This window comes from Hippocampus bargibanti, linkage group LG02 (genome assembly GCF_051943395.1).
Source record: "Hippocampus bargibanti isolate YZ-2025 linkage group LG02, ASM5194339v1, whole genome shotgun sequence".
Taxonomy (NCBI): domain Eukaryota; kingdom Metazoa; phylum Chordata; class Actinopteri; order Syngnathiformes; family Syngnathidae; genus Hippocampus; species Hippocampus bargibanti.
In genome coordinates, this window is record NC_142735.1 from 25,206,281 (window position 1) to 25,223,546 (window position 17,266).

The window sequence follows — 17,266 nt, forward strand, 5'->3', positions numbered from 1 at the left end:
ATTTATTTTAAAAGTGTTCTGAGACTAAGTATACCTTTTTAAAGTAGTTATTAAGACATTTAATTTCTTTTTTTTGTCACTCCCAGTTGAATTTAACCGTGAAACTGACACATTAAACAAAAGAGAATTATACATACATGTTCAACTCAAAAATGGTTGACCAAACTCGTGAGAGGAGAAACACTGGAGCATTCTGACTGCTCCTTCTCGGCCTGAATTTTTTTCCCGTTGTCAACGGATTGCCAGCATCGTTGTACTGAGGCCAAGAGAAGAACAGGGGCAGGTTTATACCTGTCACGATCTGGTTGGCGACCAACGTGGGGCGCTGTCGCCCCCCCCGCACCTGCACAGGTGCTGGTCGTCCTGATCAGTGGCAGACTGCCACGTTCTGGTTGGCGACCAACGGGTAGTGCTGTCGGCCCCGCCCTTAGTTGCTCAAGTGTTGGTCGTCTTCATTAGTGGCAGTTAAAAGGACTCCCGGCACGACCATTCGGTTTCGGATCATTTGTATGCATTGTGCATTGAATGTGTTTGCTTCACCCTGTCAAGTTTGTTTTTGGCCGACTTTTACTCTTAGTTTTTCTTTGATACTTTGTATGTTTCTGTTCAGATGATTTTGATGTTTTGGAGTTGGTTCCTGCTGACTTTATTTTAATACAATTTCTCAAGTACAACCTTCTGCTCTCTCCTGCCTGCTTTTTGGGATCCACAACCGCCATCACCACTTTGCACACCGTGACAATACCTGTAAATCCTTGTTTTCTGAAACATCTGACTCCTTTCTAGAGTTAGCTAGCTCGCTAGCTATCTAACTTTATCCTCAACTTCATTCTGAGTGTTTTATGTTATCCATTTTGTGTAACATGTCTTTGAATATCATGTAGAGCGCTATATAAGATTCACGTATTATTATTAAATATTAGCCAACCAGCATTATAGGCTGAGAATAAAAATACACTTTGTAAGCAAGCATATTGACTTGGACAGTTTTCCTTGAAGGCTAACAATATAATGTCATCAAAGGAATGTCAGCAAGCTTAATGCTAGTACGCTTGTACGGCACGTCATAGCTGTTTAGTGGCACTTAGCATAGATGTTACGGTCAGACTTGAATGAAGCCAATGCAATACGTATAACAAGTTAAATGTATTTCTTTTTTCGTTTCGTCCTTCGTCTCAGAAGATTCTGAAAGACCCTTCGTATGCTCACAGCTGACAAATAATAATAACGTCACACAAATCCTTGAGAGTGGTTTGCAGCTGTGGGAAATCCCCCTTCCAAACAACATACAACAAATGCTCAGGGCCAGATATTTTTCCTGCTCTGCGGAAACAATGAGTTCAACTGCATTTTCGTAGGCAAGGCTTCATTGTTAACACGACAATGTGCTACTCGTTCATTTCCACTTTGACAATGGACTCGCATGGATCCCGGGTGCTACGTGCACAGCACTCCATTACTCATTCTCACAAAACATCTTCTGTTGTCAATAGGCCACTTGTGAGCCAACACAACTGTTGACGTTGCATACAATGTTCTCCTGACATTTTTTGTCAATAGGACCAAAATGAGTGTGCATCATCTGAGTTATTATAATTATTAAGCCTTATGTTGCCCTCTCTGCTTCATCTTCCCGTTCTTCTTGATAATTTCGCTGTCCTTTTTCCCGCTGAGCCAGGGCTTGCTAAATATAGCCGATTTTGTGTTTAAAAGGTGTGACGCACACACAGACACACGCAACATACATAGACGCAGTTTGACCGATGTTGCCCTTCACTGATATTATGAAAGCAAAAATGATGACATGGAATAGAAATGTTTCCGGCGTGAAAAAGAGAGGCACATTTTGTTCCCTGAGATAATCTTTTTCTGCTGTGTGAAAGGAACACTTTTTAAAGAATTATACTGTGACGCTGGCTTGGCATCAAGTGAATTAAACGTTTGAATTTGTCATAGTGGCCCAGGATGACCTTCTTTTGGGGTCTACGATATCAGCGGGTTGGTTAGTCAAGGCACCACCTAATTTCATGGTGGTGAAAAAGTAGCGGCTGCAGTTGTGATGTTTTAACACAGGCTAATTTTGGTAGTATCTAGCCGGTACTCTGAGATACAAGTTGTCGAACTTGCAAGTTTTTCAAGATACAAGATGACGTGTGGCCATTTTTTTTTTGCCTCGACCACTTCAGAAAAGAGGCTTCAAGCTTTATGGCCGCACTTTGCAACTTTTTAGAAAACCACGTAACTTCGTCTTCGACAAGTTCACTTAGCTAGATGCTATAACATATAATGAGAAATCCCTAGACGGACTAAGAAATAGCATATATTTGGCGGTGTTCTAATATTTAAGCAAAGCATATTTGAACACAAACTCATGGACATACAATATAACGTTAGTTGCTGAGAGATATTCTTTAACCTCTGCAAAAATTCACAAGCATTATTGCAGCTCATTGTGAACTTCTCAATTTGTCTGCATGACTGTAGTTTATGTCCCACTGTTGGGCAATTCGCGCGTACCAGAAGGAGCCGCTATGACTTAACTCATTCACTGCCATTCCCGAATTTATTCGGGAATTGAAAATATGACGTAGAGCACCATTCCCCATTTTTTTTTTTGCGAGGGGGATGCCAATAAAGACCTGGTCAGACCTCTGGCAATGTTTTTCCCACCCACGAGGGGCCAGCATTAGCCTTTTGTACAGCCGCCCTGACTTGCACCTCATATTCTCCAGACTCATATAATTTAATAATTAAATATTTTTTTCTGCTGAAAGAAGAGAGTCTAAGGTTTCTTACCCTGTATTGAATGGTTATGTAGCCCTAAAACTCAATATTGTGTGGATCCTGCAATTTGCCTGAAAATGACAAAACCCCTGGCACTGGAGTGGACACATATTTGCACATCGTCTGGCAATGAATGAGTTAATTATCATGCATAAAATATGTATTAATTTTTTTATCAAATTATTTATTTACATATTTATTTGTGTATTTATTTATTGATTTATTTATTACTAAGCATTTCTAAACTACAAAAAGAGGGAGCTTACATGCTCTCTACCACCTGGAGCACTATCCTGGAGGGACGAGCAGACAGCGGCGTGACTTGCCTGTCAGATCTAACGGGTAGGTCACGCCTTCATAGTAACACCATCTGAAAAAAGGTGCATCACAACAACATCCGTGACACTCTGACGAAGGCGGAAGTAAAGTGAGACCTCGGTTTACAAATACCTTGCCTTATGAAATTTTCGGTTTACGAAGATCAACTTTATGAAAATTAAACCTTGAAATACGCACTACTTTTCGCTATACACACCCACCACGGCTGGCGGAGTGATCTTCGGATCTGGCGGAGTGATCTTCGGGTCTTCGGCGGAAGCACACGAGCGAACAACGCTCTAGCCGGCGCACCTTTCCACACCCCCTCTCCTTGAATGCACACATCGATCGCCTCCGAGGAGCTTTTTGCAGATAATTTTACTATTATGGGACTGAAAAAAACCACCACAGGCTCGTGTTCAGCTGAAGAAGACACAAAACAAAATCACCGTTGAGGAGAAGAAGGAGATAATTGAAAAACACGAACGAGGTGTGCGTTTGTGTGATTTCGTGGCAGAGTACGGCTATGCTAAGTCAACCATTGCTACCATTCTCCGCAACAGAGAAGCCATCAAAGGTGCGTCTGTTGCAAAAGGTGTTTACGTGCTGTCAAAGCAACGGTCTCGGGCAATCGAAGAAGTTGAAAAAGTTCTGTTAATTTAGATTAATGAAAAGCAGTTATCCGGCGACAGCCTGAGTAAAGCAATTATGTGCGGGAAAGCACGGCTAATTCACGCCGATATCGCCATGCGGCAACATGGAAGTTCGGCACTTATTGAGGATTTTAAAGCCAGCAACGGATGGTTCGAGAACATCTGAATATCTGAGGGCGAGGAGGAGGAGATGGCTGCAGCATCAAGTGAGCTCATCGAGGCAATGTTGCAAAGTGGAATGAGTGCAGGCTTTTATCGAACAGTTTCATCCAGAAAAGACTGTGGCTATACAATCATCAACATGGTGAACGATAATGTGATGCCTCAGCTTCGTAAGACCTTACAAGTCAGAGTCTTTAATACAATACATACGTCTTTAATACAATACATATTGATTTATATAGCGCTTTAACAACAGCTGAAGCTTTAAAACACATTACCAATATTTTTTTTCATTTTGAGGGCAGCTGGAATGGAATGATGGGTTTTCTTTTTCATATTATTGGGCAATGATGATTTGAAATACCAAAAAAACTTTACTTGGTTTATGCATATTTCTACTTGAAAATATTGATAAGAAATCATGATGTGATCATTTTTTAATGGTTGGAAGGTTATATTCAATAATTTAATCCAAGGAGACGTTAGTATGCATACACTTGGGTGTTTTTTAAGTAACCCTGCTGAGTCGAATTTATCTGCTGTTCATTTCCTCATAAGTGAAATACAGTAAAGTCTCGTTATATCGATAGCGGTTATATCGATAGTACTGCTTATTACGATACTATTTTTATGAACGCAAGGAGAAAATTTACATGCCACAGGATAGGATATATCGATAGTCCGGTTATATCGATATTTTTTCCAACTCCCGAGAATATCGATATAACGAGACTTTACTGTATCTTCTTTTCCTTTCGGCTTTTCCCATCAAGGGGTCGCCACAGCAAATCAGTGTCCTCCATCTTTAGAGGTTTGATCCGCATGTTTGTTTTGACCAAGCTTTTACGTCGGATGCCCTTCCTGACACAACTCTCTGTATTTATCCGGGCTTGGGACCGGCACAAGAAGACTTATGTCCCTTTGTGGCTACAGAACAAGCAACTCACTCAGTCAAAGGCTCCCAAACACAAAATGGTCATCGGCACAGCAACATTCAAAAAAACAAAAACCATACTCACCATTCTAATGGTAATCATTACTATACAGCAGGGGTGTCAAACTCATTTTTTGCCGCGGGCCACATTATAGTTAAGGTTTCTTCTTGAGGGCCGTTATGAATTTGGGGAGGCCATTAGAATGTTTAAGCCCCTCCACATATTTCATATAGAGCGCACAACCAATTAATGAATAACTAGTTTTAAAATCTGAAGTCAATAATAATGACTGTTATTGTGGTTTACATTCAAAAATATGACATTTTGGTCAGAATCTTAGCAAGTATCATGGAATTTCACAAGTTTGATTTGCTTTCGCGGGCCGAAAAAAATGATGTGGCGGGCCGGATTTGGCCCCCGGGCCTTGACTTTGACACCTGTGCTATACAGTATCCCAATTTTGCTTGATGCAAAATTACCGTTATGAAATTATAGTCATTTTGTAGATATGTTCCTCATTTTATCCCCTTTTAAAAATAATTTTGGAGTTCGCCTTTAGGGGGAGTTACTGAGCAAACGTTCTTTTCCCTGTTATTTCTTCACGGAGCGTGGTGACACCTTGATGGACAGAAGTGTAGTCCGTTCATAGCCGTTGGTGTCGATGACCGTGTGTTCAAGTGTAGAGAGGCGGTCTTGTAGGGTGCGTTGGGGGGTTTGGTTCTGGTACCGCGAGTCGTGCATGAGGCGGCCTGACTGGGTGCCAGTGTGCTCTGTCAGGGAATTCCGGGGCCGTGGGATGACGTCAGCGTGTGAGTGTGAGCGAGCGTGGCTGGCTGGCTCTGTCCCTTTAAAAAGTGAGCCAAGAGCAACCCGAGAGCTGCGTGGCTGCTTCGCGTGTGTGTGTAAAAAAGCTACTCCGAGGCGAACCGGACGAGGAGCATAACAGGCAAAATACGGAGCGCCGTTCTCGGCTACATTTTCGGATTTCGTCCGGGGGAACTCAAAGAGCTTGTTTAGTGGATTATAAAGATATTTTTTTTCGAGGATTATTTTGGTGTGTGTGTACTAAATTGTTGACGTAAACGCACACAAGAACGCGGATACACATTACGATTTGGGAGATTTTCGGCATTTTTTGTGTTTCCCCCTTGGTATACCCGCGGTGAGTTGCGTTTTAAACTTGGCTCACTATTATGTCATGAATGGTTCTTGGAAGTTTTTTTGTTGTCACAAGAGTTACTGGAAGTCTTTTGTTCGTGAACGCGTTGTTGTAGGGACAAATATTCGAAGAAGTGTCTTGAATGTGGGGGATTTCGGTGTGCGATTTGTTTTTGATGCAGGTGATCTTAGTCAGACGCTTTAACGTTATTGTTTTTGTCCATTTACAATCATTTCGCAACTGTGTGTGTGTGTGTGTGTGTGTGTGTGTGTGTGTGTGTGTGTGTGTGTGTGTGTGTGTGTGTGTGTGTGTGTGTGTGTGTGTGATTTTTTTGGTTGAGAAGTTTCATTCATTCGCATGAAGAGCTGTTTGCTGGAAACAGGAAGCAAGACGGGGAGTTTTGAATAAAAAAATGCCTGTGTAAGGAGATCTCACGCTATTGTGCTTGAGTAGGAGTGGGGGGTAGGTCGGCGGCCGTATGAAGTGAAGTGAATGGCGAACTGCCCCCTACACCAAGTCATTCCTGACGCACACAAAGAGACGGATTGAAAGGAAGTGATTTGCATCACCTCTCTGTTTGGCGGGGGAGGGGCAGTGTAGCACCCACCCCCACACGATAGAGTCGGGATACCACCGCCAGGATTTTAATCCGAGTGGAGGGGGGCTCGGTTTTGGTACGTCATCAGACATGCTGACTGCCGCGTGCGCTTTACGCGTATTTTTACGCAAATTATGCACAGCCAAAACCAGACAAACGGCGCAGTAAAGCGCAAGTGGTGTTGTTTGGTCGACCCCTCTTGATGTCCGCCTCTATATTACGGGTCATAAAGTTTCTACACCGACCCCCTGGAGTGTGTGTTGACCGAGCCCCTCCCCTTCGAAAAAGCCTTTGAACGTCCACTTCCGATCTGATCGATTGACATGGAATAACAGCTTTCATGGTAAGGCGGCTGTAAAAAGCTAAAAGAGCCCCTTCGCCCACGTTTGTCCCGCGTGTGTACTTTGTATAATGACTTTTGTTAAGAGGCACACACACACTTGGGTCGCGATAACTCAACTCCAAAAGCAAAGTATTGTCAAGAAGCGTTCTTGACTGCATGTGTCCAAAGAAATGGATCAGGAGGTTGCCATAAAATGTTACTCGGCGGTTGCCTGGCAACGCGCTAAACAAGCCGCTGTGTATCTTGGCTTTGTGACTTTTTTGGGGGGAGGTGGACATGGTGGGTGTCTGCCACCCTTGTGACTGCTTTTGTTGCTTTCTCCAGACAGCAAGCGACAGTAGCGATTGGATGTCATGCTTAAATAAAGGGTAAAGGCACTTTGTGTGTGTGCGTGTCCCACTGCTTGTGGTGTCATTTCTGAGCCCCAAATTGAAGGCAGGTGTCGAATAACACGGCAACACAGCAACAGGTCAAGTGTTAACCACAGCTTGTCCGTCACTCAAAAGGGACGCAAAGCGGTTGTTGTCTTGATCGCACAGTGTTGCTTGCCTTCTACCTTACGCAGAAGACACCTTGTCCCTCGTAGGGAGAGACAGAGGACGCTTTTTGCGCTCCACAGGCGGCTACATGTGGAATTCCACCGCGCAGTGAGACCCGGCTTGTGTGTATGCTGATGTTCCCGCAGGCGCGCTACTTTTGACTTCCTTTGAGTACACTGGCAGTGAGCCTCTATTTATCACTGTTATATGTTCCTGTTCTGTCGTTTTAAAACTATAGATTTACGCAGCAATTAAAAGATACTTTCAAACGTGGTGTTTTTTAACCATTAGTTCCCAGAAAAAAAGAAATAAAGTCAATAAAGTTAAAAACATTTAACGACTGTGCAGTCCCCACATCATTTTCTCGTAGCTTGATGCTAACATCTCTATCCATCCATTTTCCGTACCGCTTATTCCTCATTTGGGTCGCGGGGGTGCTGGAGCCAAACCCAGCTGTCTTCGGACACGAGGCGGGGGACGCCCTGAATTGGTTACCAGCCAATCGCAGGGTACACAAGGACAAACAACAGTCACTCTCACACTCACACCTAGGGACAATTTGGAGTCTTCAATCTGCCTGCCATGCATGTTTTTGGAATGTGGGAGGAAACCGGAGGACCCAGAGAAAACCCACGCGGGAGAACATGCAAACTCCACACAGGGAGGCCGGAGCGGGACGTGAACCGGCGACCTTTGCACGATGAAGCCAGTGTGCTACACATTTGACTATCGGGCCGCCTGCTAACATCTCATGCAAAATATTTCACAGTGATCATTAATCTATAAAGGACAACCGACGCCTTTGGACAAGTTGTGTCCATAATTTGTAAAATCACTTCAAATGACTTCTACTAAGCGTATTTTACAAATATTCCACGGCATATAGCTATATTTTACGTTTTCAGACTCACGTTGAATATTCAGGAAGTTTTGTTTTCGAGTTGATGACGATACCTGACGTGACGTCACGTCTGGAACGCCCCTGACCGAGAAAGCACACAATGCACTTTGGGTACTTTTTTTGGTCTGAAAACTTCGTGTTGATGGCGAAATTAGAAGGAAAACACATGAATAACGCGATGGTGAATCGTTGTGTGTTGCACCGAGACTACTATTTGATACTAGTTGACACAAATTCGCAGCAGACAAATCAGCCCATTTCCAACGGAGCTTGGACGCCATCTTGTGCATTTTCTGGGACGCTACACTGGAGTCCTGACAGCTCGATTTGATACAGAATGACTTATTTAATCGTTTGCAAACATTAATGCTTTCCTCTTCAGAACTATTTGAATCATATTCTTAACTGGATGAGTAACAAGAAAGCATCTTCTCCGAATCTGAAGCCCTGAAGCCATTGTTTTGATTCTAGAGCAAGTCAATACGTCCTGGCTTGACGTCACGAACAAGGGGGCAAGACCTTCTGAAACTCGCAATTTCCAGGGTCATTTTGAAGTAGTTTTGGGACACTTTAAGTCATTTTTTATTGGTGTTTTGCATTTGACTAAAAATATCAGCCTGCGTGTTTTGGGTATTTTAGATGCGATAAGTTTTTCATGATGTCAGTTCGGAAACAAAAAAATGGTGTCGGTTGTCCTTTAAACAGCCGCTAGCATACGTTTGTGACGTTTTAGCACAAATGCGGCCCGTGGTCAATTTTCACCCGGCCCGCAGCCTCCATCATAAAATCAATAACGTCTGGCCCACATGTAGAATGAATACATTGGGCAGTCGCACGGTTACCTGCGCATGCTTAGTACTGCCATTTTGACACAATTAGTAACAGCAAACTAGTATATCAGTCATTGAACGAATGAGCCCTCCAATTTTCTAAAACGGGGATTTTTACCCCCAAAAAATATTTTATAAAATGGTGACAATCAACAGAAGAGCAATTACTTCTGTTCAACTGTTACAAAAAAGTTAGTGTTTAAAAAAAGTGATGGTTAAAGGACAACCGACACCACCTTTTTGTTTCCTAATCAGAAAAATGTTTTGGAGCATCTAAAATACCCAAAACACGCTGTATGACATGTTTTTTCAAATGCAAAATACCAATAGAAATGACTTAAAGTGTCCAAAATCTGCCAAAAAATTGAGCTGCGAATTGGGCCTTTTCAGAAGTTCATGACGTCACGCCAAGACGTCTTGAATTGCTGGAGAATCAAAACAATGGCTTCAGATTCGGAGAAGATGCTTTCTTGTTACTCATCCAGTTGTGAATATGATTCAAATAGTTCTGAAGAGGAAAGCATACATGTTTGCAATCGATTAAAGGAGTCCTCTATATCAATTCGAGCCGTCAATGAGAGCATGTAGTGTCCCAAAAAATGCAGAAGATGGCGACCAAGCTCCGTGGAAATGGGCTGATTTGTCTCCTGGGAATTTGTGTCAGCGAATATCAAATAGTTGTCTCGGTGCAACACACAACGATTCACCATTGTGTTATTTATGTGTTTTCCTTCTAATTTCGCGATCAACACAAAGTTTTGAGACTAAACAAAGTACCGCAAAATGCATTATGTGTCCTTTCTCGGTCAGGGGTGTTCCTTCCGTGACGTGACGTCAGGACTCGTCACCAACTCAAAAACAAGACTTCCAGAATATTCAGCGCGAGTCTTAAAACATAAAACATAGCTATATGTGGTGGAATCTTTGTAAAATACGCTCAGTAGAAGTAATTTGAAGCGATTTTACAAATTATGGACACAACTTGTCCGGAGGCGTCGGTTGTCCTTTAAGTGAATATTCAATTTTCAATGTCAATTCAATTTTGATATGCATGTTTCAAATTAACCAAAACACACACTTAACTCTTCCACTGCCATTCCCAAATTTATTCGCAATTTAAAAGTGTGACATCAAGCACCATTCCCAAATTTGTTCGGGTTACGTTTCTTCTTGTGGGGGTGCCGATAAAGTGTTGGTCAGACCTCTGGCAAAGTTTTTTTCTTTCCACGAGGGGGCAGCTTTTGCCTTTTGTACAGCCGCCCCCATTTCAAACTCAGATAACTCCAGACACATATAACCTAGGAATTAACTCTTTTCTTCCTGATAAAAGAAGAGAACCTAAGGTTTCTTGCACTGCATTGAATGTTTATATAGTCCCAAAACTCAATATTCTATGAGATCTGAAATTTGAATGAAAATGAGAAAAACCATGGCACTGGAATGGACACATTTTTACACATCGTCTGGCAGGCAAGGAGTTAAGATAGTTGAAATTAAAATAAAAAAACAAATGTGAAACACAGAATGGCTCGCTGAAATTTATTTCCATTAATTGCTGTTATTTGTAAAGACCATCCGCCAAGGTTGCCCGCCCCCTACATTTTTAATCACCAAATCTGGCCCCCTTTGCAAAATTTTGGACACCCTGTATTAACACATTCAGAGCATATACATATATATTTTCTGTGTCAAACTGCTGCATTTTAGCGTCAAATACTTTACCAGATTAGATTTTGATTTCGGTATCAGCGGATGCAATCCAATACCTCATATCGTTACTCACCTATCCCTAATATAGATAAAACCACCTATGACTCCAGTCAAATAGGGGACCTTCTCTGCCCTTTCATTTCTCCTAATTATCTCTTTCTGGTAAGAGTGATGGAAAATGATGAAGTGCAACGCAACGTTATGTGTGTGAAGTCCATGTTTGTCTTTCCTTGAGCGGGCTTCGCTATAATTATAAACTGCTTTGAGACTTTATGGGCCGGTTGGGAAAATGACACAGTGACATTTTGTATCCACGTCTGAGCAACTATGTGAAATAACGCACGATGGCGCTTGGATTGATGAGCGGGAAAAGTCCTTTTCTTTTCATGTGGTCGCTCATGTGGATAAAAAGCGGTCATTTCATCCTAAATAGTCCCGGAAGAGCGACACAAACGGGCCAGAGATGATCTCCAGACTTTTACCGCAACAAAGTCAACACGCAGGGTTGGTGTGATGACACCACTCCCGCTCGGTGGCCAATCACATGTCTTGCTTTGCCTGTGTAGGCGGCGTGGGGGGCGCGGCTTGTTCCTGTCATCACAAGATTCACAAAAAGTCAAAAGTTGTGGGGAAATTTGGATGATGGAAGACGACGATGATGAGCCATTGTAGAAATGGAGAGTGAGTCGGCTACGCCCGCACTTTGTGTGTCAGCATTCCGGACATTGAGTCATCTTCTTCTGTCTGGCACGTCTTAGTTGAAACAAGAAATGTTGAGTAATAACAAATGTCACACCTTCACTAGAATCTTAACCAGAATCGGAAGGATGTTTTTTTTGTTTTTCTTTTTTGGTGGATGGAAGTGTTGTGAGGAGTGATATCACAACATTGTTGTTCTTCAATGAGGCTTTTGTGAGTCATATCGCAAACAGGTCCAGTTCTGTCTTAAGCACCTTTTTATGCGAGTGTTTCAAGTGAAGCTCACGACGCAACCTTAGTTGTCCTGAAGAGGCGCTTGCGACGTGTGTGCCCAACAGGAAGCCATAGTCGTCGGTTGCCTCCGCCCCCATTCGTCGGGCAGGGAGGCCTACTTCCTGACTGTGACGACAGTTTCATCTTCTCAACTTCCCTGTAAATGACAAAACAAAAGACACCCACCCGTCATTAGCGCAATCGACTTTGAGCGCTACTTAGCAGCTTTTAGCTGATGCCTCCAAGGTCACATTGAAGCAATTCTAAGCACCCTTTTGATTTTGTTTTCACAAATCCCCCTGACTGGGAACTTTTCAACGTAGCGTTTGATTCAAAGAGACTCCCGAGAAGATAAGGACAGGGGGATGGCTTTAATCTTTTTGTTTTGACTGCCTGTCAGAGTTGAAGGCCAATGTGTTACAGAACTCGTCAACATCACAGAGCTAAATCGCCGATTGTATCCGTGTTTGTCATTACGTCTGTTAGCTTAATGCAGTGTTTGAAATAGCGTCTGCCCGGTGGCCGGGACGTACAACTTTCACGTCAGGCATACAACTTTCAAAACGTCTCGGCCCGAGTGGCCGCCAACTTCTTCAAGTAAAAAAAAAATATTTTTTTCTTTTTTAAATCAAACGCACCGGTACGAAACAGGCTTCTGATCAGAAACCTGTTTCGGACTACACCTTGACTGAAAAGTGTACTTGAGAGTTTTGAAAGCCGCTTAGAAAGCGGAGTCCACGTGGCTTTGAGCAGACAATGCAACGCACACTTGCATTGGGCACCATAATGACAAATGAAAAACGACAAACGACAACTGGAGCAAAATCTTCAGCAAGGGATATTTACCATTTATTAAGGAAGGGAGCATTTGTGGTAGGTACTTCCTTAATTTAGAAAAATCCTTTATACTTCGCAACAATGTTGTTGTTTTTTTGCCGATTAGTCGTGTTATTGTGTTTCAAGTTGTGAAAAATAGGGCAGGCAACTTTATGGCCGGGCAGGCAACTTTTTAGAGTTGTCTGCCCAGGTGTCCGCTAACTTTTTGTCATGAGTTTCAGACACTGCTTAATGCTGTCACATAATTGAAAACCAGTGGTGGGCCGTGGTGGTTCTTCAGTAGTGCTACGTTTGAATCAATCCAGATTGAAAAAAAGTGTGGTGTGATTTCCTACAAGTCCACTAGAGGGTACTATTAGCCAGAAATAACTGACCAACCTTTCTTAATTATGTCAGTTTTTTTCTTGAAAAGTCTGTCTTGACAATGGATTTAACAGTAAGTCTCCAACCAAATCTATTTCTTCTCCTCCTTCAGCCATTGTGGGTTGACAAAACTACTTTTAAATCAACACAATATATTTGCCGATACAGTAGGCTAGCTCTGGCCAGTATGCTCTTGTCACTCGCGACTTGTCATCAGAGCAGTTTTCGCAAACTATGATTAGCAAGTGACTAGCCAATCATAGTTTGTGAAAACTCTGATGTTGACCAGCGCCTTCACGAAGGCATTGTTGATTTCTGACCCTGGTAACAAATGATGCCTGAAATGTGATTGGTTAAATGCTTAAAAATGAAAACACACTTCTGGAAGCAGCACAACAGGGGAAAAGTAATGAAAGGAAGCTGGGAGACAATTTGGAATTATTTAATAAAAATTCATGGAAAAAATATAATTCACATAAGTCCGTGATTCTGATATTTTTTAGGGCAGCAGAGAAGGCTTTGCAGGCTATGACGGTCCGTCACTGTTGAAAATATATACAGTGAAACCTTGGTTTACGAACCCCTTGGCTTACGAACTTATCGGTTTACGAACGTTACATTTATGAACATTTTACCTTGGCAGACGAACTACTTTTCGGAATACACACGGAGGTGCCACAATGAGTAAGTGATGTGTCGTTCGCGAACGAGCCCGTTCTACTAACAAGAAAATGGTGGCCACTGTTTTTGTCCTCTATTCCCCGCCCCCAGTCTTCGGTTAAAGCCACGTGATTGGTCAAGAAGCCATTAATGACCATCGCAAAGGTAAATAAAATGACTTTATTGTACAGTACAGTTTATTTCTTTAATCATAATACTATAGCACATTTATTATACGTAAAATAAAATATATTTTGTGTAGTTGTAAGGCTTACAAAATTAGAAAGGACCTGGGAACGGATTATTCTCATTTTAATGGTTTCCTACGGGAAATTAATTTTTGGGATACACACTTTTAGCCTTACAGTTCGTAAGTCAAGGTCCCACTGTACGGGCTAATGTATTGCATCGTCGTCACTATGCTATGACCTTTCAACTGGTGGGATATCGGAACACAAACATGGTGCAACATATGTTGTCGGACAATAGCAGTTCTCACGACACTATTTCTTTATCCTCTGCGACGAATGATTAATATTTTAGCATTGGATATGCCTTTATTAGTCTCACAGTGGAGAAATTTCTCCACTTCATCTTACAGAAAATGCTACGCTGCCTTGATCTGAGTGCTATTTTGCTTCTTGGTTTCAACTCCTGTGTCACGACACCAACATAATAATAATAATAATACATTTTATTTCAAGCGCCTTTCAAAACACCCAAGGACACTTCACAATAAAAACAATAGAACACAGCACATAACAATAAAACCATAAGTAAAATGATAAATAATAAAATAGAGAGAATTAGACATTGAAAGCAATTTTAAACAAATGGGTTTTGAGCAACGTGGTTGCGTAACTGATGATAAGCGTGGTGGTGGGGGTATTTCACCGTCGTGTTTTGTGTTTTTTCGTGGCCTTTGAGTCAAAACCACCTGTCTGTTTGCATCCTGTTTGTTATGCTTGCTTGTAGGCAACTTTGGAAACGCAACATCACGGCTGTTAATAAGCTGAAAGCCATTTTCCAGAACAATGAATTTGGGGGAGCCATTAGAATGTTTCATCCCCTCCACATATTACATAAACAGTGCACAACAAATAATTCAATCACCAGTTTACACATTTGAAGTCAAGAATAATGACTGTTATTGTGCTTGACATGGGACAATATGAAATTTTGGTTTGAACTTTAGCAAGAATCATGGAATTTCACAAGTTTGATTTGCTTTCGTGGACTGAAGGAAATTATGTGGTGGGCCAGATTTGGCCCCCGAGCCTTGACTTCGACACCTGTGATTTAGAGGAAATGCCCTGTCCCTTCTCTGCAAGCTGAGTTATCATACATGCGCACACACATATGCACACACACTTCTCTACTGTGTTTAGTTGTTGACATTAGCATCGCTTTGCTAGCTACCTGCCATGTCCCATGTCACGTTTCTGCGCATTGAGTGGACAAAGTCTTTATTACGACTGATGTCGAGGTGATTCCGCAAAGTCGCCATCGTCTCCTCGACAGCTCAACAGCAACATCTTTGTGGTGCTGCTTGTGTCTTCCAGTGTCCAAGAGGCCCCCTAGAGATGACCGGCGGTCGAAGCTGAGTCGCAACAACGACCGTCAAGTTGCTAAACTGGTGCTGCTCGGGAGGTATACAAGTGCGTGCACGTGCCTGATCTGGTCTCACCAAGCATCCCGGCGTGGCTGCGAGCGGGTGTTGTGATAAGCTGGGGACGGCGAAGTGAAAGTGCGGGGGGACTGAAATGGCCGAAGCTTTAAATAGAGATGCAAAGTGTGTGGGTGCATGAGAGAATGACTTGAGTGTGAGCGGAGCTAATTTGGGAGCACTGGAAGACGAGAGCGCCCATACAAATTGGGGGGAAAGGAATTGAATGTATACGCGCTGTTTTTGTAGCTCATAGAATTTTGAAAAATAATACCCCCCGAAATATTTTGAGACTCTTGCCTCGAATGGCATGAAGTGCTTTGGAGCCATCTTTGTATTTTGACACCTTCCACCTTTGATGTCATCTGCTGTTCCAAGAACAGCAGGGAGGCGAGCTACTCCCTCCCACATCCTCCCTCATGCATGCCCATATTTCGTGGGCCAACCATGAAGATGTGTGGGTGTCCTCTCTGTTCCATACACTTCACTCCTTCCATCTCCAGCATTTCTTCTTAATCTATCCTTCCGTCCTGTTCAGACCGTCTGTCACTACCCCCCACCCTCCCTCCTTCCATCATGCTGCTGTAATGAGATTAAACCCCCGTGTATCCACCAGGCGCAACATATATGCAGACAGTCGCCCACTTCTCACACTTGGCAACACTTCCATCATTGCAGACACTCCCAGACACACTTGGCACAGCGAGTCTTTTTTTTCCTTTTATCATCACAGGGCCTTTGAAAGGATTACTGTAACCAGAGTATGTCCTCGTAAGTGACCCCGCCCCTCCCCTCCCTTCCTCAAAATAACCATCTGGGCCCTGATAACAATCCTCTCACTGTTTTGCTAATGCCCCCAAAAGGCCGTCTGAGGCAGTGCAGCCATAAGTCTCCCAAAGGCGACTTGATTTCTGCAAGGTTACCACGAACATAATAATTTGGAAAAACAAAACACAAAATGAAAAAAGAAAGGCTGTTGTCATAAATAAATAAAATGCACTCTTCTGTCTTTACAGTCACAGCTGAAGACAGAGGAAAGGGACAGACGAAATATTTTGAGCACTGGAGTGAAGCCCTCTCTGTGCTGCAGTGGAGGGCTTCACAGACGCGGCTAGTCTGGTGGGTATTTAAGTTAAAAAAAAACTTAAAAATGAGGGAGGGGAAGGGGGCGGTTACGCATTATCTCTGGGACCTTTGTGAGGATTAGTGACTCAGATAATGGATGAATTATATATTTATGGAGTGCATATGTACATATACTGTATGTAAACCTTCATAGGTAAGGCAGTTATTTAGATAGAGAGCGTGAGTGAGAGAGAGAGAGAGAGAGAGAGAGAGAGAGAGAGAGAGAGAGAGAGAGAGAGAGAGAGAGAGAGAGAGAGAGAGAGATAGTTAGCTGCCTACATATCATGAGAGGGGGAGTGTGGAGAGTGCTAGTTAGTTAGCTGACTAAATGATTTTGTGTGTGTGTGCGTGCGCGCGTGCCTGTGTGTGAGTGAGAGAGAGGTAGCTAGTTAGCTGCCTAAATATCATGTGAGAGAGGGAGGGTGGAGAGCGCAAGTTAGTTAGCTGGTTAAATGTCACGTGAGATAGAGGGATGGGGGGATAGAGAGCGCTGGTTAGTTAGCTGGCTAAATATGAGAGAGAAAGAGAGACAGCTACAGCGAGCTAGTTAGCTTCCTAAATTTAATGCTAGCGAGAGAGAAAGAGAGAGATTAAATACAAACATAAAAATATATGCATGTGAGGTGTGCGTGTGTGAGTACATCCCACACACTGCCCGAAGATTGCTCGGATAGGCTCCAGCATGCCCGCGACCCTTGTGTGGATCAACGG

At 42.8% G+C, this 17,266-nt stretch overlaps 1 protein-coding gene across 1 annotated transcript in view; it reads left to right on the plus strand.

The window, feature by feature from the left end:
* LOC148902146 (uncharacterized) overlaps positions 1-17,266 on the plus strand; it is a 72,452-nt gene that overhangs the window by 41,897 nt on the left and 13,289 nt on the right. Inside the window, 2 exon segments of the mRNA XM_088990470.1 lie at positions 15,327-15,422; positions 16,447-16,549. The gene's annotated coding sequence lies outside the window, so the exon portion shown is untranslated.